Source organism: Carcharhinus amblyrhynchos, chromosome 2 (assembly GCF_965287045.1).
Source record: "Carcharhinus amblyrhynchos chromosome 2, sCarAmb.v2.hapA, whole genome shotgun sequence".
Classification (NCBI taxonomy): Eukaryota; Metazoa; Chordata; class Chondrichthyes; order Carcharhiniformes; family Carcharhinidae; genus Carcharhinus; species Carcharhinus amblyrhynchos.
This window is the reverse complement of record NC_137325.1, coordinates 5,956,367-5,981,148: the sequence shown is the minus strand read 5'-3', so window position 1 is coordinate 5,981,148 and position 24,782 is coordinate 5,956,367. Positions and strand designations below refer to the sequence as shown.

The window sequence follows — 24,782 nt, the reverse complement described above, 5'->3', positions numbered from 1 at the left end:
AATATATCGCCTTTACTGTCGCTGGATCAAAATCCTGGAACTCTCTCTCTCACAGCACTTATCTACACCACATGGACTGCAGCAGTTCAAAAAGACAGCTCACCACCACCTTCTCAAGGGCAACCAGGGATGGGCAATAAATGCTGGCCAGCCAGCAATGTCCTTGTTTCACAACTGAATAAAATTAGATGCGGTGTGAAAGAACACTGATATCTCATGGTGGTAAAAATTAAAGTGTTTGATTCTTTTAAAAGAGATTTCCTAATTTAAGAAGAGGTTTTCTCTACACTGAAAGTAAGTAAAGCGTAGGCAGAGTAATTCCTCTCTAATGCCCCACATTTCCTAACTTATTGTAATTATTGTAAAAACATGTTAGCAAAATGCCAGGAGCAGTGTACATGTTTGTTCTATTAGCTGGAGAAATGGTGTTTGAGACCCGGAGACCTGAGATAAGGCACTGGAAGAAATTTACATAGTAACTACAAACATGTTATTGATATTTGTCTTTTTATTGCAAAACATTTCTGAGGAATTTGATCTTTTTTTTCATAGACATTTCTGAATATAATTTGCGAAAAATAAGCAGTCTTGATCAAAGACCCCATTGGCACTACTTCAAAGAGGAGTAGGGCCATTCTGCCTGGTGTCAGGCCTCATCACTCATTCAGTACATACACGGCCAACCTGCTACCTCAACTCCACTTTCCTCCTCGATCTCTCCTCCTCCAGGTGCCACTCTCAAACAAGAGGTTGGCATTGGCAAACATGGACTTTCATTGGATTGGTCCATGATTATCCTTGGCAAAGTACAAAGAACAGTACAGCATAGGAACATCAGCCCTCCAAACCTGCACTGATCATGATGCCTGCCTAAACTAAAACGGCGCACTTACGCTGTCCGTATCCTTCCATTCCCATTCTATTCATGCATTCGTCTAGATGCTGCTATGGTGCCTGCTCCCATCACTTCCCTGGGCAGTGCATTCCAGAAACTGTGTAAAAACTTTGCCTCGCACATCTCCTCTAAAAGCTTTTCCCCATACACATTAAACTTATGTCCCCAGTACATGACTTTTCTACCTTTGGAAAGAGCAACTGACTATCCACTCTGTCCATGCCACTCATAATCTTGTAGACCTCTATCAGGTCACCTCTCAACCTCTCTTGTTCCAGTGAGAACAAACCGAGTTTATCCAACCTCTCCTCATAGCTAATGCCCGCCAGACCAAGCAACATCCTGGTTAACCTCTTCTGTACCCTCTCCAAAGCATCTGCAAAATACTTCCATGGTTTGCCATTGCCTTATGGCTGAGCAGGAATCTCACCCACTCTTGCCACCTACATTTGGAAGGATTTATAGTGTTTGGCTTCACTATACGTATACCTCCCGCATTCAAGCTCTGAAGTGGGACTTGAACACAGTAAGAAGTCTCACAACACCAGGTTTATTTGGTAGCAAACACCACTAGCTTTCGGGGCTCTGCCCCTTCATCAGGTGAGTGGGGAGCTCAGATCACAAACAGGGCATATAACAGGGTGCTCAGTTTACAGAATACTGATTAGAATGTGAGACTTTACAGCTAATCAAGTCTTAAATGTGCAGACAGTGTGAGTGGAGATAACATTAAGCATAGGTTAAAGAGATGTGTATTGTCTCCAGACAGGACAGTAAGTGAGATGTTGGTAGCCCAGGCAAGTTATGGGGGTTACAAATAGTGTGACATGAACCCAAGATCCTGGTGGGACTTGAACCCAGAGCTTCTGGTTCAGAGTTAGGGACACTGCTTACTGCACTACAAGATCTCCACACCCTATTTCTACATTCTTTAATTCCCTTACCACTTAAAGACCTAGCGATCTAAGTCTTGAATACAGTCAACACTGAGGATTCATAGGGGAGAGAATTCCAAAGATTCACAGCCCTTTGAGTAAAAAAAATTTCTTCTCATCTCACTTCTAAATAGCTGAGCCCATAATCTAGACGCCCTAGCCAAGAAAAGCATTCTCCCACCATCGAACCTGTCACACCCTTGAGAATTTAATATGCTTCATTGAGATGACCTTTCCTTGTTCAGTATTTTATACTCTCCCACTCACAAAGCTGTATTGGGCAAGTTGCTGCAATGGAGATGGGTCACATTGTGGGAAATCAATTTTGTTTTTAGTCTAAGTCTTTAGATCAGAAATTAAATAATAGTTCCATCTATTCAGTTTTTACATCACCAACTGTCTAACCTGGGCAGGATAGGGCATAATCGAATTACTGTCCAACATATAGTGATGGAGTTACTGTGAGCATTTGCTGGTAGCACATCTTAGGAAGGATATATTGGCTTTAGAGGGAGTGCAGTATGGATTTCTCAAAATGATTAAATTACAAGGGCAGATTACACAAACTAGGGTTGTATTAGGGAGTATTATCGCTGGACTATTAATCCAGAAACTCAGCTAGTGTTCTGGGGACATGGGTTCGAATCCCACCATCTCAGATGGTGAAATTTAAATTCAATAAAAAAAATCTGAAATTGAGACTCTTATCGATAACTATTGTCGATTGTCGGAAAAACCCTAGGGAAGGAAATCTGCCATCCCTCCCTGGTCTGGCCTACATGTGACTCCAGAACCACAGCAATGTGGTTGACTCTCAACTGCCCTCAGGCAACTAGGGATAGGCAATAAATTCTGGCCAGCCAGTGATGCCCATGTCTGACAAACGAATATAAAAAAATCCCTGGAATTTAGAAGGCTAAGCAATGATTCGATCAAAGTTTTCTCAGGTGTTAAGGGGAATGGATAATGTGGATGGGGAGAAGACTAAACCCAAACTACTTCAATTCTTAAACTTCCATTTCAGGCAAATTTTGCCAAGCTACCTTAAAATGGAACAATGTACAGGCACATTACTTTCAAAATGTAGTGATTATGTAAAATAATGTAAAATGTGATTGTGACTATAAACTCTTAAGTTCAATAAAAATTGTTGAATCTAGGACCGGAGTCAAACAAATTAAAGCCTTTCAGAAGTGAAATTAGGAAACACTTCTACACATAAAGTGTTTCATGTTCAAAGACGGCAGTGTTTATCTCAGTGAGGTCTTTATTGAACTGATCAAAAATGGCAGCCTACTTACCCCATGGTAGAGGCCACATGAGAACGGCAAGTCAGATAGCGTAGGTGGTACTGTTCCATTTCAAAAGCCAAATACAAAGGGTGGTCAAAGTTTGGAACTCTCTTCCACGAATGGCAATTGAAGTTGGATAATTTCATTTTTAAACTGAGATTGCTACATCCCTGTTAGTCACAGATATTAAGGGGTATGGAGCAAAGGTGAGCATTTGGAGTTTGGTCGCACATCAGCTGTGATCGCGCTGGAATATGATAAGCTTGAGGGACTAAATGACCTTCTCCCGTATCTGGCTTCCCTGTGTTACGGTGTTATGAAATACTGCTGTTTGATGAAGACTCATGATACCAGCCTGGTTTGAAAAGAAATTGCTTCCGAGGAGGTTTTGACGTGACACGTGCAGGTGGCTGCACTTTAGTCAAAAGCAAAGCAATAATGAATATTTCCACCACTTAACACTCCTGATTTCAAATGAAACTTCGCTTCATTCATGACCCAGAAATCAGGAGGTGTCTTATTTTAAGTGAAGCTGTTTCAGGCAGTTGATGGCTTTTTTTGTTCTTCTGGCATTGCAACTCAATGGATATTTAGTGGAACATATTCCACCTGCATTCGGCTTCAGCTCTCTGCCTGGAGCAACGATTAGTCGCCGTCACAGCAAAGTGTTGTGATCTTATACTCGGAGGGAGGAGTCAGATCCCTGTGTTTACCTCAGCTGGAATGGCCAGTGAACATGGGGTTCATGTTGTTGGCACAATTCTGATCAAAATGCTAGCCGGCTAACTAACTGAGCTAATTGGTTCATTAGTGCACCCCCTGCATAGTTTTTTTTTAATTCATTCGTGAGACATGCAGAGGAGGTTTACTAGGCTGATACCGGAGTTGAGGGGATTGAGCTATGAGGAGAGGCTGAATAAATTAGGCTTGTACTCGTTAGAGTTTAGAAGAATGAGGGGAGATCTCATTGAGACGTATAAGATGATGAATGGGATGGATAGGATAGAGGTGGAGAGACTCTTCCCGCTCAAAAAAGACAGTAGGACTAGGGGGCACAGCCTCAAGGTAAAGGGGAGGTGGTTTAGAACGGAGTTGAGGAGGAACTTCTTCACTCAAAGGGTGGTGAATCTCTGGAATTCTCTGCCCGTTGAAGTGGTGGAGGCTGCCTCGCTAAATATTTTTAAGAAGCGGGTTGATGGGTTCTTGATAAGAGAGGGGATTAAGGGTTATGGGGAGAGGGCGGGAAAGTGGAACTGAGCCACGACAGATCAGCCATGATCTTATTGAGTGGCGGGGCAGGCTCGAAGGGCTAGATGGCCTACTCCTGCTCCTATTTCTTATGTTCTTATGTTCTTACATGGGTGTCGCTGATAGGCAAGCATTTATTGTCCATCCCTAGTTGCCATTGAACTGAGTGTGTCTTGCTCAGGCATTTCAGAGGGCGGTTGAGAGTTAATCACATTGCTATGGCTCTGGGGGTCACATGTAGGTCAGGCCAGGTAAGGACATGATGTTGTGGACTTGCTAGCGTTGGACTGGGGTGGGCACAGTAAGAAGTCTCACAACATTTAAACCTATTGGACTTTAAACTGGTGTTGTAAAGCTTCTTATGGGTAAGGACAGCAGATTTCCTCACCTAAAGGAGATTGGTGAACTAGATGGGGTTTTCCAACAATCGACAATGGTTTCATCATTTTCAGTAGATTCTTAATTTCATATATTTTTTATTGAATTCAAATTCCACTATCTGCCGTGGCGGGATTCGAACCCAGATTCCCAGAATATTAGCTGAGTCTCTAGATTATTAGTCCAGCAATAATACCACTAGGCCATTGCATCCCCTAAATAATTCACAAATGTTATAACAAACTGGCAAGTAATACATCTCCTATTGAAAAGATGATCATGTCACAATTTGTGCTCTGTGGGTTATAAAACAATATCGATGAAGTATAAAATCCATGAAGTTAGTTTCAGTCTGCACAAGGAAAACACAGCACACTCACAACTTAAATATATAGTGGTGAGTGGTGTGGTGATAATGTTACTAGATTAGTAACCTAGTGGCTCAAACTAAAGCTGGGGTGGCACAGTGCTGCCTCACAACACCAGGGACCTGGGTTTAGTTCCAGCCTCAGGTTATTGTCTATGTGGAGTTTGCACATTCTCCCCAAGTCTGTGTGGGTTTCCTCCAGGTATTCCAATTTCCTCCCATAGTCCAAAGATGTGCAGGTGAGGTTGATTGGCCGTGCTAAATCACCTCTTAGTGTCAGGGGGGCTAACAGGGAAAGGGCCTGGGTGGGATTGCTGTTGGTGCAGGCTCAATGGATTTAATGGTTTCCTTCTGCATTGTTAGGGTTCAATGATAGCTGCATTCATGCATCACAGAAAATCATGGGCTAATTACAGAATGTTTCCTCAACAACCAAGTAAAAGTCCCCATCAGTGTCTGTTTCAGGACTTTGCCTTCCAACCTTATACATTGGTCTGGATTTTGCAAGCCAGTGGTGAAGGGTGGTTGACCTGGAGAATAGTGGCCTAAAAGAATTAACATGCTCCAGAATATCAATTACACCATTCCGATGTTAGTTTCAATCTGGTGCCATCCATAGGGATTCTGTGGCATCTGGCAATAGTGGCAGTATCAAGCAGATTGAAGGATTTTCATAGACATTACAACCAGCAAGTAAAAAGCACAGCTTGTGATTTACTTTTTACTCATTTTGCAGGAAGCAAAATAGGAATTGGGGCGTACGCATGGGATTAAAGTAGAAGTTAAAATATTACCAATAAGCTTAAAAAAATTAACTTTAATTATTTTAAGTAGGGCAGTATGGTGGCACGGTGATTAGCACTGCTGCCTCACAGCACCATGGATCTAGGTTCGATTCCCAGCTTGGGTCACTGTCTGTGTGGAGTCTGCAACTTCTGCTCATGTCTGCATGGGTTTCCTCCGGTGCTCCGGTTTCCTCCCACAGTACAAAAGACGTACTGGTTAGAGTGCATTGGCCATGCTAAATTCTCTCTCTCAGCATACCCGGACAGGTGCTAGAGTGTGGCGTCAAGGGGATTTCCACAGTAACTTCATTGCAGTGTTAATGTAAGCCGACTTGTGACAATAATAAACAAACTTAAATATTAATAAATATAAAACATTATCCAATTTTGACATGTGAGGAAATTATGTACATTCCTCTAAAATTAGATTTTCAAGGCTAGTGAGGTTGTGCCACATTGGAATCATTGATTTATAAAATCCCCAGAGGCCATTTGGCCCATTGAGTCTTCACAGACTCTCTGACAGAGTACCTTACCCAGACCCTCTTCCCCACCCTATCCTCACAACCACCTCCATTTACCATGGCTAATCCACCTGATCTACGCATCTTGGGACTGTGAGGGGAAACTGGAGCACCTGGAGGAAACCCACGCAGACATTGGATGAACATGCAAATTCCACACAATCACCCAAGCTGGGAATTGAACCCAGGTACCTGGTGCTGTGAGGCAGCAAAGCTAACCACTGCGCCACCGTGCTGCCCATTAATTATGACTTGAAATGCTGTCTGTTAAGGTCTGTTACACCTCTGTCACAAATGACCAGATATGAAATATCAACTGCATTAATCCTGCACTGTTGGATGACCATTTCTTTACCTATTTCTTTACCTTAGCCCAGAGCTCCACATTTCTCACTCAGACCTCCAACCAGGGCTTGCTGAGAAATGTGGCATGTACATCCTTCAGTGTAGTGCAGGAACATGGTGGGTGGGGGGGGAGGGTGTGGTAACAAAGCTCTCTCCCTTTTTAAGGCACTAACTGTACCTAATTTGGAGTTGCGGAGGGTTCCAGATGCAGACTAATTGCCCCATTGAAGTTAATATTTTCCTGCCAATTCCTGTGTAGTTTTTTTTAGAATTCTTTTATGGGATGTGGATATTACTGACCAGGCCAGCATTTGTTGTCCATCACTCATTGTCCTTGAATTGAGTGGATTAGGCCATTTCAGAGGGCAATGAAGAGCCAATCACATTGCTATGGGTCTGACATCACAAGTAGGCCAGACCAGATAAGGACAGCAGATTTCCTTCCCCAAAGAGCATTAGAGAACTAGATGAATTTTTACGACAATCAATAATGATTTCATGGTCATCAATACTGAGATTAACTTTTCAATTCCAGTTAATTATCATGCTGCAATCTATTCAAATTAGTTTTTTTAGGAAGTTTGGGCCCCAGTTGAGAGGGGGAGATTGACAATGGCACTAGTGTGCCACTGCGTCATCTCAGGAAATTTGAAGTGGCGGCCAATAATTTACCATTCCTGCAGTGTAAAACTTAACAACAATTAATGATTAGTCTTCAACAACCACCACCATCTTTCTTTGTCCCAGATACGGTGAATTCCAAATGAATTTAAATTCCACCATGGTGGGATTTGAACTCTTCTCGACATAACAGGGGGTTTGAGTTTTAGAGCCGTGGGGTTATGCTGCAACTATACCAGACCTTAGCGAGACCACATTTGGAATATTGTGTTCAGTTCTGGTCACCTCATTATAAAAAGGATGTGGAAGCATTGGAGAGAGTGCAGAGGAGATTTACCAGGGTGCTGCCTGGTTTGGAGGGTAGATCTTATGAGGAAAGGTTGAGGGAGCTGGGGCTTTTCTCTTTGGAGCAGAGGAGAATGAGAGGCAACTTAATAGAGGTTTATAAGATGATGAGAGGGATTGATAGAGTGGACGTGCAGAGACTATTTCCTCAGGTGGATGTAACTGTTAGTAGGGGGCATAACTATAAGGTTCATGGTAGGAGATATAGGAGGGATGTCCGAGGTAGATTCTTCACTCAGAGTGGTTGGGATGTGGAATATACTGCCTGCTGTGATGGTGGAGTCGGACACTTTAGGAACTTTCAAGCGATTATTGGATAGGCACATGGAGCACTCCAGAATTATAGGGAGGGGATAGTTTGATCTTGGGATTGGACATAGCTCGGCACAACATTGAGGGCAGAAGGTCCTATATCATGCTGTAATGTTCTATTTCTATAACATTGGCCTGGGCCTCTGGATTACTAATCCAGTGACTAGCACCACTGCATCACTGATTTCACCTGAGCACACCTTGCCTGGGGATCTTCGAGGGTTCTCCCACACCGTATTCTGGGGTATGACCATCTGGGGATCGGATGTTATATGAGAATCATGGAACAGTTCCAGCACAGAGAAAGGTCATTCGGCCAATTGTGTCAGTGCTAGCTCTCTGCTAGAGCAACTCAGTGCCATTACCCCGCCCTTTCTCCATAGGCCTGCAAATTTTCCTCCTCTGCAAACTCAGACCTTCCTTCTAAACAAGCCTACCATCTCGATGGACAAGGATAGCAGATATCCGGGAATGCCAAGTTCCCCTCTAAGTCGCTCACCGTTCTGACTTGGAACTGATTCTTCATTGTCACTGGATCAAAATGCTGGAATTTCCTTTGTAACAGCATCGTGGGTGTGCCTACACCATGTGGATTGAAGCTTTTCAAGAAGGAGAATCACCACCACCTTCTCAAGGGCAATTAGGGATGGGCTTTTGCCAGTGATGCCCACACAGCAGGAATGAATGGAAACGAACAGTCTTGGGCAGTTCATTCCTGCTTCTAACCGCACGGTACATGAAAGAGCTTTTCCTCACATCACCTTGCATCCTTTTCACTCAAATCAGTCTCCTTTGGTTTGAGACCTTTCTGCCAATAAGAGCAGCATCTCTATCTCCTGTCCAAGGCCCTTCCTGATTTTGAACAGCTCGATCAATACTCTTCTCAACCGCATTTGGAATATAGTGTTCAATTCTGGTCACCACACTACCAGAAGGATGCGGAGGCTTTGGAGAGGGTACAGAAAAGATTTACCAGGATGTTGCCTGGTATGGATGGCACTAGCTATGAGAAGAAGTTGGAGAAACTTGGTTTGTTCTCACTGGAACGATGGAGGTTGAGGGGCGACCTAATAAAAGTTCTACAAGGTTATGAGGGGCATGGACAGAGTGGATAATCATCAGCTTTTTCCCAGGGTGGAAAAGTCAATTACTTGGGGGCACAGGTTTAAGGTGCGAGGGGCAAGGTTTAAAGGAGATTTACGAGGCAGGTTCTTTAGATAAAGGGTGGTGGGTGCCTCGAATGTGCTGCCAGGGGAAGTAGTGGAACCAGATATGATAGTGAGTTTTAAGGGGCATCTGGACAAATATATGAATAGGATGGGAACAGATGGATATGGTCCATGGAAGGGTAGGGGGTTTTAGTTCAGTTGAGCAGCATGGTCATGCAGGCTTGGAGGGCTGAAGGGCCAGTTCCTGTGCTGTAATTTTCTTTGTTCTTTGCTCTCTTCACCAAGGAGAACAACTTCAGCTTCTCTAAACTATCCACATGATGTCTCAGCCCTGGGATCATTCTCATGAATCTTATCTATATTCTCTCTAATCCTTTCACACCCAACATCAAGTGTGCTGTCCTGAATTGAACGCAATACTCTCAGTAGAGACTGAAAAGTGTTTTATATTTGGTCCGTAACTTCTTTGTTTTTGTATTTTGCGCTCCTATTGGTAAAGCCCAGGATCCTATAAGCTTTATCATCATGTAGCATTTGTGTGGCACAAAGGATCCCAATTAATACTGATGTCAGTGAGAATCGGGGGGACATTCCCCACTGGTTGGCATTGTACCTGGGATAAAGAAAGATGGTGGTGGTTGTTGAAGGCCACTCATTAATTGTTGTAAGTTTTACATGGCAGCAATGGTAAATTGCTGGCCACCACTTTGAATTTCCTGAGGTGACGCAGTGGCACACTAGTGCCATTGTCAATCTCCATCTCTCAACTGGGGCCCAAACTTTCGAGAAAACTAATTGAATAGTTCGCAGCATGATAATTAACTGGGCGACATTACTAATGGCGCAGTGGTTAGCAGTGCTGCCTCACAGTGCCAGGGACCCGGGTTCAATTCCAGTCTTGGATCACTGTCTGCATGGAGTTTGCACATTCTCTCCATGTCTGTGTGAGTTTCCTCTGCGTGCTCCAGTTTCCTCCCACAGTCCCAAGATGTGCAGGCTAGGTGCATTAGGTCATAATAAATTGCCCCTTAGTGTCAGAAGAATTAGCAGGATAAATATGTAGAGTCACGGGAATAGGATCTGGGTGGGATTGTTGGTGATGCAGACCTGATGGGCCAAATGGCCTCCTTCTGCACTGTAGGATTCTGTTATTCTATAACTGGAGACCTCAGAAAAGGGCAGCCACTAGGTTTCTCCGCCTGCCACCGATGAACTAAATTCAGCAGAACAATGTGGCTATGACCGGAATGTTGGCTTTCTGATGTTGGGAATATTTTCCCATGCTGAAGTTGATGAATTATAGCTTCCTTGTTTGAGTTATTGTCACACACGGCTGCTGCTCTCAGCAACGTTCCAAGTTAGAGATCTTTAAAATTCTTAATTTAGAAGGTAACATTACTAATTTAAAACACTTAGATTAAACAATCCCTCACTTTCATGACTGTGCTACAACCTTCTCACACTATACACTACACTGAACACACAGTCATGAATTAGAACCGACTCAATGAGTTTTAGCTAAGAATTCAGTACATCAGGAAAGAACAGTGATTTGATTTTATGCTCTCAATTATTATGAACACATGAATTTAAACACATTCACAACTCAATTTAAATATGTTATACCTAGCTTGAAAGCTCTACTTAAGGTGATGTGGGAATGACTGCCCTTGATGTCAAGGCAGCATTTGACTGAGTGTGGCATCAAGGAGCCCTAGCAATACTGGAGTCGATGAGAACTGGGGAAACTCTCCGCTGGTTGGAGACGCAAAGGAAAACAGTTGTGGTTGTTGGAGGTTAATCATCTCAGCTCCAGGACATCACTGCAGGAGTCCCTCAGGGCAGTATTTTAGACCAACCACCTTCAGCTGCTTCAACAACAACCTTCCCTCCGTCATAAGGTCTGACGTGGGAATGTTCACCGATGATTGCACAATCTTCAATGTCATTCACATCTCCTCAGATACTCAGGCAGTCCATGTCCAAATGCAGCAAGACCTGGACAACACCCAGGTCTGGGGTTGACAAGTAGCAAGTAACATTCACATCACACAAATGCCAGGCATTAACCATCTCCAACAGGAAAGAATCTAACCATCACAACCTTGAAATTCAATGGCATTTTCATCGCTGAATCCCCCACTATTAATATCCTGGGGGTTATCATTGACCAGACACTGAATTGGACCAGCCATAAAAATACTGAAACTACAAGAACCGATCAGAGGCTGGGAATCCTGTGGTGAGTAACTCACCTCCTGACTCCCCAAAAGCATATGCACCATCTATAAGTTTCAGAGTAGTCTATTGATTAGGTTGATTGACAGGGGCAGTCATGTGCTTGATGGGAGGAGCTAAACTTGCAGGGAAAACACACAGTCCTATTTTATTTTAAAACAGTCAGGGTTCTTCCTGGTTCTGGAAGGAGTAAGATGTGTACCTCTGTCTTTCTCTCCAGAACTGGCAATCTAATTACAAGCATATAAGCCTGTGTTTTGCTAACTGATTTTGAAGAGGGGTTTTGAGTCTGAGAGAGGAATATTGCTTGAATTGGAACTCTTCGGGATAGGTTAGCAGTTAAGGACTGTTTGTCATGTTTAAGTATTGACCAATTGATAAATGTTAAGATAATTCATTTGTTAGAGTTAAGCAAAATTTGTTTTGATAAAAAGCTTCCTAGTGTGTCAACAGAATCACACCTGGATTGAAATGCCTTATTCTCACATTAATGCTAAAATAGCAAATAGTTGGGGTTTAATCTAACTTCATAGTACATCTTGGGGTTTCTGATCTCTACCCTAACACAATGCCTGTCTCACACAGAATGTTTCATCACTGAGGCATTAATTATTATCGGAAACCCTACCTAGTGATAGACAGTTGCTGCAATGGAATAATCATCTAATTAATGAGAACTTATTTGTCAATATATCAAAGATGATTTTGTTATTCAGTTATTGTAGCCATGGTAATAAGCAATGCTTCACGGGGCTCCAATAAGTTACCTTTTCATAAATTCTTAAACTCAAGCCATAAGTAGATAATCTTTCAGCAATGGAAACAAAACAGCCAGCAGTAGAACGTAACCTTTTCTTGTGTGAGTAAGGGACACTGTGTAGCCAGCTTGGTGAGGTTAAATAAAAAGCAGATTACTCTGAGCCTGACTACATGTTCTTCACAATCATAAGCCATTGCAATGTCAAAATGAAGTGTTCATGTCTTTTCTTTATCACACAAGCAGCAAGCAAGCACTCCACTGGTTATAATAACAAAATGTTTATTCAGTTGAGTGAAGACAGCACTGATATTGCCAGCCCTGAAGGGGGGTCATGTTGGGACTTGAAATATGCGGTCTGAAAACCCACAAGTGGGAAGAATTCCTTCAGTTGTTATGAGTGGAGACATGATTGGGGAAATTTTACTCTAACTGCCTGGGTGGGAAACCTTTAGTAAAAGGTGAAGACTGATTTTATAGTCACCCAATGTTACCATTCGTATCAATGGAGAGTGAAATCAGACTGGAGTGTGGGGAGTGATGGTGCTGTGGAGGTGTAAAACCGACAAACGAACCCAATCCATAAGAACATAAGAAATAGGAGCAGGAGTAGGCCATCTAGCCCTTCGAGCCTGCCCCGCCATTCAATAAGATCATGGCTGATCTGTCGTGGCTCAGTTCCACAATCCTGCCCTCTCCCCATAACCCAGTTCATGTTTTTACTGGCAGGATGGATTCAAATGATCATCATCCAGTGAAGTGTAAAATTATGACTCTTTTTCCCATTGGAAGAATGAGGGTAAAATTGACTTCTCCTTCTCTCTGTCAGCACCCCCAGAAATGGACAGATGAAGGATTCTCCTGTCTACTGCTATTAGGGAAATTGGAAATGCGCGCCCTTTGGAAGGTCATTGTGAGGGAATCTTCGCAAATACATTTACAAGTATCCCTGCACAGATCAGCCAGGAAGCTTCAGCAGTAGGAACCTTCAAACATAACACATGGTAACTCAAGGAATTCTTACCAGCAGTATGTCCTCAGCCAGACCATGTAGAGAAAAAGGGGTGGCACGGTGGTTAGCACTGCTGTCTCACAGCACCAGGGACCCGGGTTCGATTCTAACCTCGAGTCATTTGCTGTGCGGAGTCTGCACATTCTACCCGTGTCTGCGTGGGTTTCCTTCAGGTGCTCTGACAGTCCAAAGATGTGCGAGTTAGGTGGATTGGCCATGCTGAACTGTCCCTTAGTATTGGGGGGAATAGCTAGAGTAAACACATGGGGATAGGCCTGGGTGGGATTGTGGTAGATGCAAATTTGATGGGCTGAATGGCCTCCTTCTGCACCCTAGGATTCTATGATTCCATGAGGATTTGACTGATAATCATCCATTATTGCTCTGGGCGTTTGTAAAGCCCAGCATGGATGTGTGTCCTCTAACTGGTAAAATAAACTGGTATGCAAGACCACAGGATGTGACATGGACACTGCATTTTGCAAATATTCATATGATGCATAGAATCATAGAATCCTGACAGTGCAGAGCCATTCGGCCCATCGAGTCTGTACTGGCCACATCCCATCCAGGCCCTATAACCATAACCCCCAACACGAGGGTCAATTTAGCATGGCCAATTAACCTAACCTGCACATTTTTGGACTGGGGAGGAAATTGGAACGCCCGGAGGAAACCCACGCAGATACGGGGAGAACATGCAAACTCTACACTGACAGTGACCAGGAATCGAACCCGAGTCCCTGGCGCTGTGAGGCAGCAGCGCTAACCTACGGTGCTACTATGTTAAGAAGTATATGCGTTAACTGTTCTCATTACCTCTGCCACCGAAAGAATTCTATGAAACTTGATACACTGATAAAGGTATGGCCCAAAAAAGATCTGATTTGTTGATGTAAATCTAGATCTGGATCTTGGAGCTTGTTTTAAAGGATCTGTTAATGTTAGGAGATAGGGAGAGTTGGCTTTTTCTTTTATATTGCAGTGGGTGGTTTTATTCAGGATGTTCATTGTTTTTGGAAGTTGCGGATTGTCTTAGCAATTATACTGGAATCTATCACAACTCAACAGAGTTTTCAGGACAGGTTGTTGAACGTAGGTCTGCCTGAAGCCTCCCCAGTGAGATCGAAACTCTTTTTTGAAATATTTATTTTCTCCGCTTTGTAGTGACAGACCATCAACCAGGCAGAGAAAACTCTCAAATAAATGCTTTGGTCATTGCAACAACCTGGTAGAGGTATGTGCTCTGAGTGCCCTCTTCACTTGTTTCGCTATTTCTAATTGATACATTTTTGATGTGCAAAAATTATTGACTGGCACCCCATCATGGAATATGTAGTGAAAAATGAGGTCTATGATTTGAGGCAGCTTCAAGCAAAATCCAATAGTTTTTCCTTTCGATGCATCATTTCCCACGGCCACTAATTAAGGTGATATTGAAATGTTCTTTTAATTCGGAAGGAGTTTCATGGAATTCTAGTACAAAGGGAACCTTTCCAGTCATACGGGCATTCCCCAAATCCAGCTGTTGTTACCTTGTTCAATCCCTAATGCACTTCCTCATTCAAGTATTTATCTCAAGATTGGTTCTGTAAAGCCTTCTTGCAGCCTGTCCTTTACCAAAGGTTGTATACTTAAACTCGCCCAAAAGACAGGTCTGAAACTTTCCCATTTTCTCACTCATTCGGTACTTCGAATTCCTTTTGTAAGATTGTGCCCTAACTCTGATGCAGTCAGACGGCCAACTTTTCAGTCCTCACACCTCTGTTGCCCCGTTCTGAATGAACATAGAATCAATCAGCGGAGAAGGAGGTCATTGGCCAAACTAGCCCCACTCATAGAGCAGGACGAGGCCATTCGGCCCCTCGAGTCTTCTTAGCCATTCAACTCAGCCAAGGCTGATCTTGTACCTCATTGCCATTTTCCTACACTAACCCCACATCCCTTGATATCTTTGGAATCTAGCAATCTACTGATCTCTGTCTTGAACATATTCAACGGCTGAGCCTCCAGGGGAAAGAGGATTCTAAAGATTCAGCACCCACTAAGTGAGGAAACTCCTCATCTCAATCTTAAATGGTCTACCTCTCGTTCTGAGAATGGGTCACCTAGGCTATCCCTCCACCTCCCACGCTCCCCCTAGCTGGGGAAAACATCCTTCTCCCATCTCCCCTGTTGAACCCAGTCAGAATTATCGATGAGATCACCTCTTGATCTTGTTATTATTTCCCCCATAGCCCTGCAAATTTTGCCTTTTTAAGTATTTATCCAATTTCATTTTAAAAGCTACTATTGAATTCTCTGCGAGCTCCCTCTCAGGCAGTGCATTCTGAATCACTGCAACGTGCTGTGTGAGAAATGAAAATTGCCCTCACCTTCCATCTGGCATTTTTACCAATTATTTTATATCTGTGTCAACTCAACACCCCTGCGAGAGGAAACAGGTTTCTCCTATGAATCTATTGAAAACCCTCATACATTTAAAGGTTTTTTTAAACCTCCCTGATCCTCCCTATTCTAAAAGGAATAATCCTGGTCTCTCCACATAACTGAAACCCCTCATCTTTGATGTCATTCTAGCCAATCTTCTCTGCACTCTCGCCTATTTCTTTCTAAATTGTCCACTTTTCTGCTGTTCTACCTTTCTCTTTAATGGCAAGCCTTTTAAGAGATGTCACCTGGCTGGATCTTGCACTTGTTATGCCATACACTCTACAGGTTAAACATAATGGACAAATTCTTCTCCTCCTCAGGGTCAACTGGCCAACCTCATTTATGCCAATCTCCCGTAATCAGTGTGCTAATTTCCTTTTTAGAACAATAAATAGATATAGAAAGAGGTAAAAAAAAAGCAGAGTTTGTTGTGAATCCATTAACAGTTTTGGTAATACAATCAAGGTTTCTGTCATTGAAATCCAGGCTGCAATAATGTACAGTAAGTTCTTGAGACACATTATTGTTGTGCGCAGAGACCAAAAGAAATATAAAAGATTTACAAAGAAAAGTCACATCAGGGCTCAAAACATTAACTCTTTTTCTCTCTGCACAGATGCTGCTGGACCTGTTGAGATTTTCCAACAATTTCTATTTTTATATAAATGATAAAAGATTGTCCAGAGCTGGGAATGGTTGATGAATCAATATTGCCCTAAGACTCTGAACTACAGGTATAGGATACAAGTTCCCTGCGCCCTTTTCATTCCACTAAGGCTGGACGGAATGGCTGCACAATGGTTGGCAGTGCAGCCTTACAGTATCAGGGCTCATATAATCCCTTAGAATCCCTACTGTCCGGAAGTAGGCCATTTGGCCCATCAAGTCTACATCAGCCACCACTCCCACCCCCACTTCTATCCCTGTAACTCCATGCATTTACCCACAAATCTTGGGTCACAAAGGGACAATTTCTTAGTATGGCCAATCCACCTAATTTGCACATCTTTGGACTGTGGGAGGAAACCGGAGCACCTGGAGGAAACCCATGCAGTCATGGGGAGAACATACAACCTCCACACAGACCTGAGGTCGGAATCGAACCTGGGTCCCTGGTGTTGTGAGGCAGCAGTGCTAACCACTAGGTCACCGTGCCGTCCCTTATGGTCTATGGTCTAACTATTAATTTTGACTTGACTGTCTGCCCAGATAAGATGAGAGCCAAGGCACTTGGATTGTCAAAAAGTCAGAGACTGAGGCTTGTGACATGAACTCTGGTCCCTGTTTGGAGCATTCAACTTTCTTTCAGAATCCGCAACATTCAAGACAAACGTGGACCGATCCCTCGAGCAAGGATTTGTTACAAGTAGGTGGAGAGTCAGGGATCATGACATCAACAGAGCAAAGATTGAACCAACGCCTGATGTGCCTGGGATAACTGCCATGTTGGAGCGAGAATTTCTCCCAAGTCCCCCTCCAGCCCTACAAATCTCCCCAACTTAATATCACAATGGAAAAAGGGTCAGGAAATAAAACCAGAAGCAGTGGAAAAGCCCAACAGGTCTGGTAGCATCTGTGGAGTAGCTTTGAAGAAGAATGGCATGGACTCAAACCATTAACTCTCACCACAGACGCTGCCAGACCTGCTGAGCTTTTCCAACATTTTCCGTTTTAATTTCAGATTTCCAGCATCCGCGGTGTTTGTCTTTTATACTGACGTTGAATTTATGATACATCAGTGGCAAAGCAGAAGATGTTTCTTGTGGCTTCTTACAATGCCCTTGTACAAAAATAACTATCACCTGTCGTGAACCATTCACAGCTTTTCAAACGTTCACCTCTCATCTGGAAACACTAATTTAAGGACCTTTTTCACAGGTGCGCTTACAAAAGAGCTACAAATATGATTTTAGGAATACTTAATCAAAGATTTCTAACATTGAAACATCAGGCAAAATGCACTAATGAGTGGGTTTTATCCAAATTAGCTGCAGATCACTGGAATGATAAGTATTTTAAGGTATTAGGGGAAGCAATGGCCTTGTGGCCTTATCACTGGACTATTGATCCAGAACCTCACCTAATGTTCTGGGGACCCAGGTTCGAGTCCCACCACGGCAGATGGTGGAATTTGAATTCAATAAAAAATATCTGGAATTAAGAATCTACTGATGACCATGAAACCATTGTCGGAAAAACCCATCTGGTTCATTAATGTCCTTTAGGGAAGGAAATCTGCCATCCTTATCTTGTCTGGGCAATATGTGACTCCAGAGCCACAGCAAATATGATTGACTCTCAACTGCTCTCTGAACAAGGGCAACTAGGGATGGGCAATAAATACTGGGCAGCCAATGACATCCATGTCCCATGAATGAATAAAGAAAAAAATGTTTTTTTTGATCTGAAATTAGTTAACAAGATCAGCACATCTTGGCAAATCTCCTATATACAATAAAACATCTCAGAATATTTAATGAGCTGGGGATTTTTTTTAAAAAATGGGGTTGACCCATCATCAACTAGAAAGGTTGGAAATGAATGGAGAGATTCCTAGAATTTGAACTTGGACATTTTCTCCTCTATTTCTGGGCACTAGCAAACTTTTAAAGGGCTTTCAAGATTTCTGAATTACAGCGAGAATGTTCAGTTTTCGTGTCCAATCATCCCCTATAAAGCCAGTGTACCTAGGTCACTCTAACATCACTCTTACAGGGACGGCATGGTGGCACAATGGTTAGCACTGCTGCCTCTCAGTGCCAGGGACCCGGGTTCAGTTCCGACCTCGGGACATTGTGTGTGTGGAGTTTGCACATTCTCCCCATGTCTGCGTGGGTTTCCTCTGGGTGCTCCAGTTTCCTCCCACAGTCCAGAGACATGCGGGCCAGGCTAAATTGACCTTCAAGTCAGGGGATTAGCAGAGTAAATATGTGGGATTGCAGGAATAGGGCCTGGTTCAGACTATGGTTGGTGCAAACTTGATGGGCCAAATGGCGTCCTTCTGCACTGTAGGGATTCTTTGATTCTATGATTCAGATATTTCTGCTGCTCAGAAGTGGTGGTTCCTCAACTGCTGGAGGTTGGTAAAGACTTTCCAGGGGTAAAGCGGAATATTAATATCATTCTATTTCCTTAATTCTTTCATGTGGGGGTCACTGGCAAGGCCAGCATTTTTTGCCCATCCCTAATTGTGGGCAGCATGGTGGTTAACACTGTTGCCTCACAGCGCCAGGGACTCCGGTTCAATTCCAGCCTTGGCTGACTGCCCGTGGAGTTTGCACATTCTCCCCGTGTCTGCGTAGGTTTCCTCCGGGTGCTCTGGTTTCCTCCCACAGATCAAAGATTTGCAGGTTAGGTGGATTGGCCATGCTAAGTTGCCCCTTAGTGTCTAAAGATTGTGGGTTAGGGGGATTAGTGCAGTAAATAGGTGGGGTTATGGGGATGCTCTGTTGAAGAGTGTTGTGGTTCAGGTCAAAAACTCCAAAATGTTTTATGGAGCTTGCCTGGATTGTAAGTTTTGCATCTTGAATTTGGCTAGGATAAGCATGATAGGTTTCACTTCAGCTATGATTCAAATGACCCACTAGGGAGCTTTTATCAAACAAAGTTTAAGAATATAGTTAACAAGTATAGTAAGAATATTAACAATAACTTCTATCAATTACAAACAACCATGATAATGTATAAACCTCAACAAATCTATCTAAAATGTTCCAATCAAACAAAACCCTTGCCACAGGCAAAACCCTTTAAACAAGCTCAACACAACAAAGCCTAATGTTCACGTGATACTGGAATTGAGTCCTTTGGTTGGAGAATTGAAAACTCTCAGTCTTGCAAGTTCTAGTAGTCCTCTTGACACACCCAGAACAGTTTGAAGTCAGAACAGCTTCCCAGACCCCTAGATAAACTCTGTCAAGCCACCAACAGCAGATCTTCTATCTCAGGATGGCTATGAGCTAACCCGCAAAATTTCCAAAACCAGAAAGAGAGAGAGAGAGACTTCTTTTCAGCTTGCTGTCCCTTCTCAAACTCAACTCTAACTGCAGCCCAAACTGAAAATGAAACCTCTAGCTCACTGGATAGGAAAATAGAAACCACATGACCATCTTCCTAATAACACAGGATTGTAAAACAACCCAGAGTTAAAATAAACAGATCCCATTGATGTTATGGAAGTTGCAATAAAAGGACCCCTTGTAGACAACACGGCAGCAATGAAACCAAACTGAAAAAAGTCTGCTTACAACTGCAGAGAACAGGATTAAAAAAAAACCTTTCTCAAAGGTACACTAATGTCACAAAGGTCAGTGCAGTCTTGATGGGCTGAATGGCCTCCTTTCATACTGTAGATATTTATGAATTCTCCTTGAACCTACTGGCTTACTTAGCTATTTGCAGAGGACAGTTAAGAGTCAATTTTATGTAAACCGAACCAAGTAAGGGTGACAGATTTCTATGATTCAGAAAGGGTATTAATGATGCAGATGAGTCTTTATGACAATTGGTGCTGGTTGCCATGGACACTGTTGCCAAGACTGGCTTTCAGTTCCAGATGTTATTAACTGAATTTAAATTGCCATTGTGGGATTTGAATCCTGGTCTCCACAGCATTTGTCTGGGCCTCTGGTCAGTAGCCCCAGTGACATTACTATGTCCTCACCATCTCCCAAGATAATAAAATGGGTTTGGTGTGAGGAAGAATTGATATTTGGCAAATATAACACCAAGCATAAAAGCTAAATATTGCAGATGCTGGAAATCTGAAATAGAAACAGGAAGTGCTGGAAAATCTCAGCAGCACTGGCAGCAACCGTGGAGAGAGAAACAGAAATCTAAGAGTCATGTTGGGTTTGAAATATTGGGTGGGATTTTACAAACTCGCTTATCCTGAAACTTAAAATCCCACCCAAGGTCAATGGACCTTTCCATGGTCTCACTCTCTCTGATTCCTGTGGCGGATAAAATTCCAGCCACTAATTCCATTTTCCTTTCCACAGGTACTGCTGGACCTGCAGAATTTTTTTCCAGCATTTTCTGTTTTTATAACATCAAGGATGTTTGTGAGAAGGACAGACACTCATTCTATCGATATCCTGAAGAATGTCCCCATCGTTTTAAAAATACACTTTGCATGCATTTGATGTTATAAGTATCAGATAGTTTTGTAACTGTAGGGAGGTATTGTGGTGCAATGGTTGTGTCCACACTTCTGTGTTCAAATCCCACCTCAGGAATTGATGGTCACGGAAGGTTTGTTTGGGATGGCACAGTGATTAGCACTGCTGCCTCACAGCGCCAGGGACTCAGATTCAATTCTGGCCTCGGGGAGCTATCTGTGTGGAGCTTACACGTTCTCTCTGCATATGTTTCCTCTGGGCGCTCTGGTTTCCTCCCATAGTTCAAAGATTTTTAGTTTACTTATAAGTGTCACACTTACATTAGCACTGCAATGAAGCTACTGTGAAAATCTGCTCGCTGCCACACTCTGGCGCCTGTTCGGGTACACTGAGGGAGAATTTAGCATGACCAATGCACCTAAGCAGCACATCTTTCAGACTGTGGGAGGAAACCATGCCGGTTAGGTGGATTGGCCATGCTAAATTGCCTCTTAGTATCCCAGGATGTGTAGGTTAGGGGGATTAGCCATGATAGAGGTGTGAGGGGGTTATGAGGATAGGTTGGGGGAAGATGGCCTGGCTAAAATATTCTGTCAGAGAGAGTTGGTGCAGACTTGATGGGCTGAATGGCCTTTCTGCGCTGCAGGGAGTCTATCATTATATGATCCAGTTAACAGTTGATGGTAAAACCATAAAAAAAAACAAACTCAAAACCAATCACTGACTCCATCATTCGTAGATTGTGTTGGAGGGTGAGAAATTAAACCATCTGTATCTCCCCCCGCCCTCACCCTCCCTAACAAAAAATGAATGATGGACAGATCTGTGCAAATACTAATCCTCTCCCTGTGTCACCCCAATGTTTGACCAGAACAAAAAAAACACGAAATAAACTCAGACTTGTCAAGCATATATATATATATATTTTGTAAATACCTGGCAGGTTCCTGGACATTGCAGGAGGGGGGATTAGAATCAGCGGTGACTGACTGCTGGACTTGCCAAACCAACAAGAGACCGAGCTGCAAACTGCATCCTCCAAAATAAAACAAACTTCAATTACGCTCCAAGATTCACACATTTAAATAAACACAGGGACAGAGTAGAATTTAAACTGCTAATTGCCTGCGCTAAATGAGATGTTCTGAACCACTATTGTATTCCCCATTCAGATATTAGAAGTAATTTTCTTCCGGGAGCTAGTCTTTTTTTTAACCCCAGTTGTGGTGACTTCACACGGAGTCCAACTAGCTACACAGCGCATCGTTTGTGTGTGTGCCGGGTCCGGACTTCTCCCTCTGATCCCGCCTGAATCATTCTAGTCAGACATTCAAACAGTGAAACCTTTATCCAGACAAGAAACCCCAAGGCTTTGGCAGGGGATTGCCAAAGCGGCACACACACAAAAAAAATGTAATAATAAAAGTAGTCCTCTTGGCTTCTGTGAGTGTCAGCTGCCCGCTTCCAGTGTGCAGTTTCTCCTCCCTCTGTTTCCATCCGTGCGGTTCTTCAAACAACGCCCCGCTGCCACAACACCTGAAATGTTACCCCCGAGAACATTTACTGTTCCAGAGCAACGCTAATTAATCATAATTGGAGTTTCCTTTACAGGCAACAAGTAAAGAGGACCGCGGTACGTGAAAGACATAACAAGATTGAGGCTGGAATCGACACAGAGGGAGGTTGGGGAGTGGGGGGGGGGGTACGTAAAAGTGGGGAAATCTTTAAAACTCAAAGCAAAGATTTTCCACCCTTTTTTCTGTGGCAGGCAAGTCCAGCACTGCTGCAGCTCCCTGGGTGGAGAAAAAATGGTTGTTTTGTATTTAATCAGGGTTGATAGTGTCATCAGCAAATAAACAAACAAAAAAAAATCATAAAACGCTGCATTACCTTAACACCATCTTCTGCCAATTGTCACACCTTCAGCGACCAGCTCAGGCAAAGATTAGTTGTTTCCAGGATGCTTCTGCCGAGGGATGGGATTTGGGAATGTGTGTATTCTCTCTCTCTCTGAGCAGATAATGCACAAGCTTAAACTTTTCACTCCCCCCTTTCTCCTGGCTCCTTGATCACTCTGGCAAGCTTCGCGTTATGTCCTTCTCTCTCCCTCTCTCTCAGTATCTGTGGCACACTCGCTCCTCTCAACTCATGAATATTCCGGCAGGGGCTCCGTGCGGTTGAAGTAAATCGAATTAGCCAATTGGTGCCAGGAATTACACCAGCCCTCTCTCTCTCTCTCTCTCCCCCGGGATTTGCCGGGATGTACTGAACATCCAGTAGATCTCCCGCGGTGGAGGGAGCCTGGGAGAGGAATATTGGTATTAGGAATTGGGGCAGGGGACTCGATTCAAACATTTTCCTCTCCTCCAGATCAGAAAGGAAAGCGGGAGTGAGTAAGCTCTGATGAAGCAAGTAGTTTAACCCTGTCCATTCTGCATTGGTTCCCAGTGTGACAAAATCCAGATTGACACCAGTGGATCTGCCCTGTTCTATAAACTTCCAAGGACAATTTGATTTGATTTGATTTATTTTTGTCTCATGGATTAGTACACAGTATTGTTTCTTGCATGCTATACAAACAAAGCATACCATTCTTGGAGAAGCAAAGGAGAGGGTGCGGAATGCAACATTACAGTCATAGCTAGGGTGTAGAGAAAAATCAACTTAATGCGAGGTAGGTCCATTCAAAAGTCTGACGGCAGCAGGGAAGAAGCTGTTCTTGAGTCGATTGGTACATGACCTCAGACTTTTGTACCTTTTTCCCGATGGAAGGAGGTGGGAGAGAATATTTGTGAGTTCCTTAATTATGCTGGCTGCTTTTCCAAGGCAGCCGGAAGTGTAGACAGTCAATGGATGGGAGGTTGGTTTGCATGATGGACTGGGCTTTGTTCATGACCCTTTGTAGTCTCTTGTAGTCTTGGACAGAGCAGGAGTCGTACCAAGCTGTGATACAACCAGAAAGAATGCTTTCTATGGTACATCCATAAAAGCCGACAGTCTTAGCGGACATGCCAAATTTCCCTACCTCGCATTAAGTTGATCTTTCTCTATACCCTAGCTATGACTTTAACACTAATTCTGCACTCTCTCCTTTCCTTCTCTATGAACAGTATGCTTTGTCTGTATGCTTTGTTGTGCAAGAAACAATACTTTTCATTGTATATTAATGTATGTGACAATAATAAATCAAACCAAATCAGTTGACTTGCTTCAGTGAATTCACGGTTTAAATGATTATTTCTTTTTAATGTATAAAGAATATGCCATGCAAGGTGTTGGCATTTCATTATTACACACCAGTTATAGTGAGCTTTACAAGCTGAAATTAGATTTCCCAGCCCTCTCTGATGTTTACAGTTTGTAACACTCCAGCTGTCTTTTAATCAAATAACTTAGAATTCATTGAAGTTTTGTTTTGCTGTGACCAGCATTTTTAGGAGTTTATTGATAATGCCATCCATGCCATCTGAGATGTGTTTCCTTCCTCGCTAATGCCACCCACTCACTTTTTTAAAACAGAATCTCCCAAACCATTGTATCCATACTTGGTGCTTTGGGTAAGATCAAGTTTCAGATCAAACCAAAGATGGGATGCAGTGCCTCCTCTTGTCAGCTTGGGTCTTGTTTGTCCCTCTTGTGGGGACCTTGAATTGGATTCAATTGGAATTTGAATTTGGTTTTTGGAGCAAGTAAGGAATGAATTTGTGTTTGTCCGATCCACTCTGAGCACTGGCTTTGTAACTTTAAGAATGGAGTAAAAAAATCTCTGCAGTGTCACTTGTTAATTGGCTCGACATGGGATGAACGTGCATTGATAGCTCTGGGAGCTAACAATGGCTAGAATATTCTCAGGCAATGCGGCAGGATCAGGGATGATTTACTTCCACTCTAGTGTGGTGAATTCTGAGATGGTTGATCAGTCCAATGCACAATCTGCTGATTCTGCTATCTCCGGGACAGATTCTGCTTGTAAGGTTTGGTAATTGGTTTGTTTGGAGGTTTCTGC

At 43.1% G+C, this 24,782-nt stretch overlaps 1 protein-coding gene across 1 annotated transcript in view; it reads right to left on the bottom strand.

The window, feature by feature from the left end:
- LOC145360140 (cadherin-20-like) overlaps positions 1 to 22,834 on the bottom strand; it is a 151,004-nt gene extending 128,170 nt beyond the window's left edge. Inside the window, exon 1 of the mRNA XM_080215122.1 lies at positions 22,667 to 22,834. The gene's annotated coding sequence lies outside the window, so the exon portion shown is untranslated. The remainder of the gene's footprint in view (positions 1 to 22,666) is intronic.
- Positions 22,835 to 24,782: the final 1,948 nt, after the last annotated feature.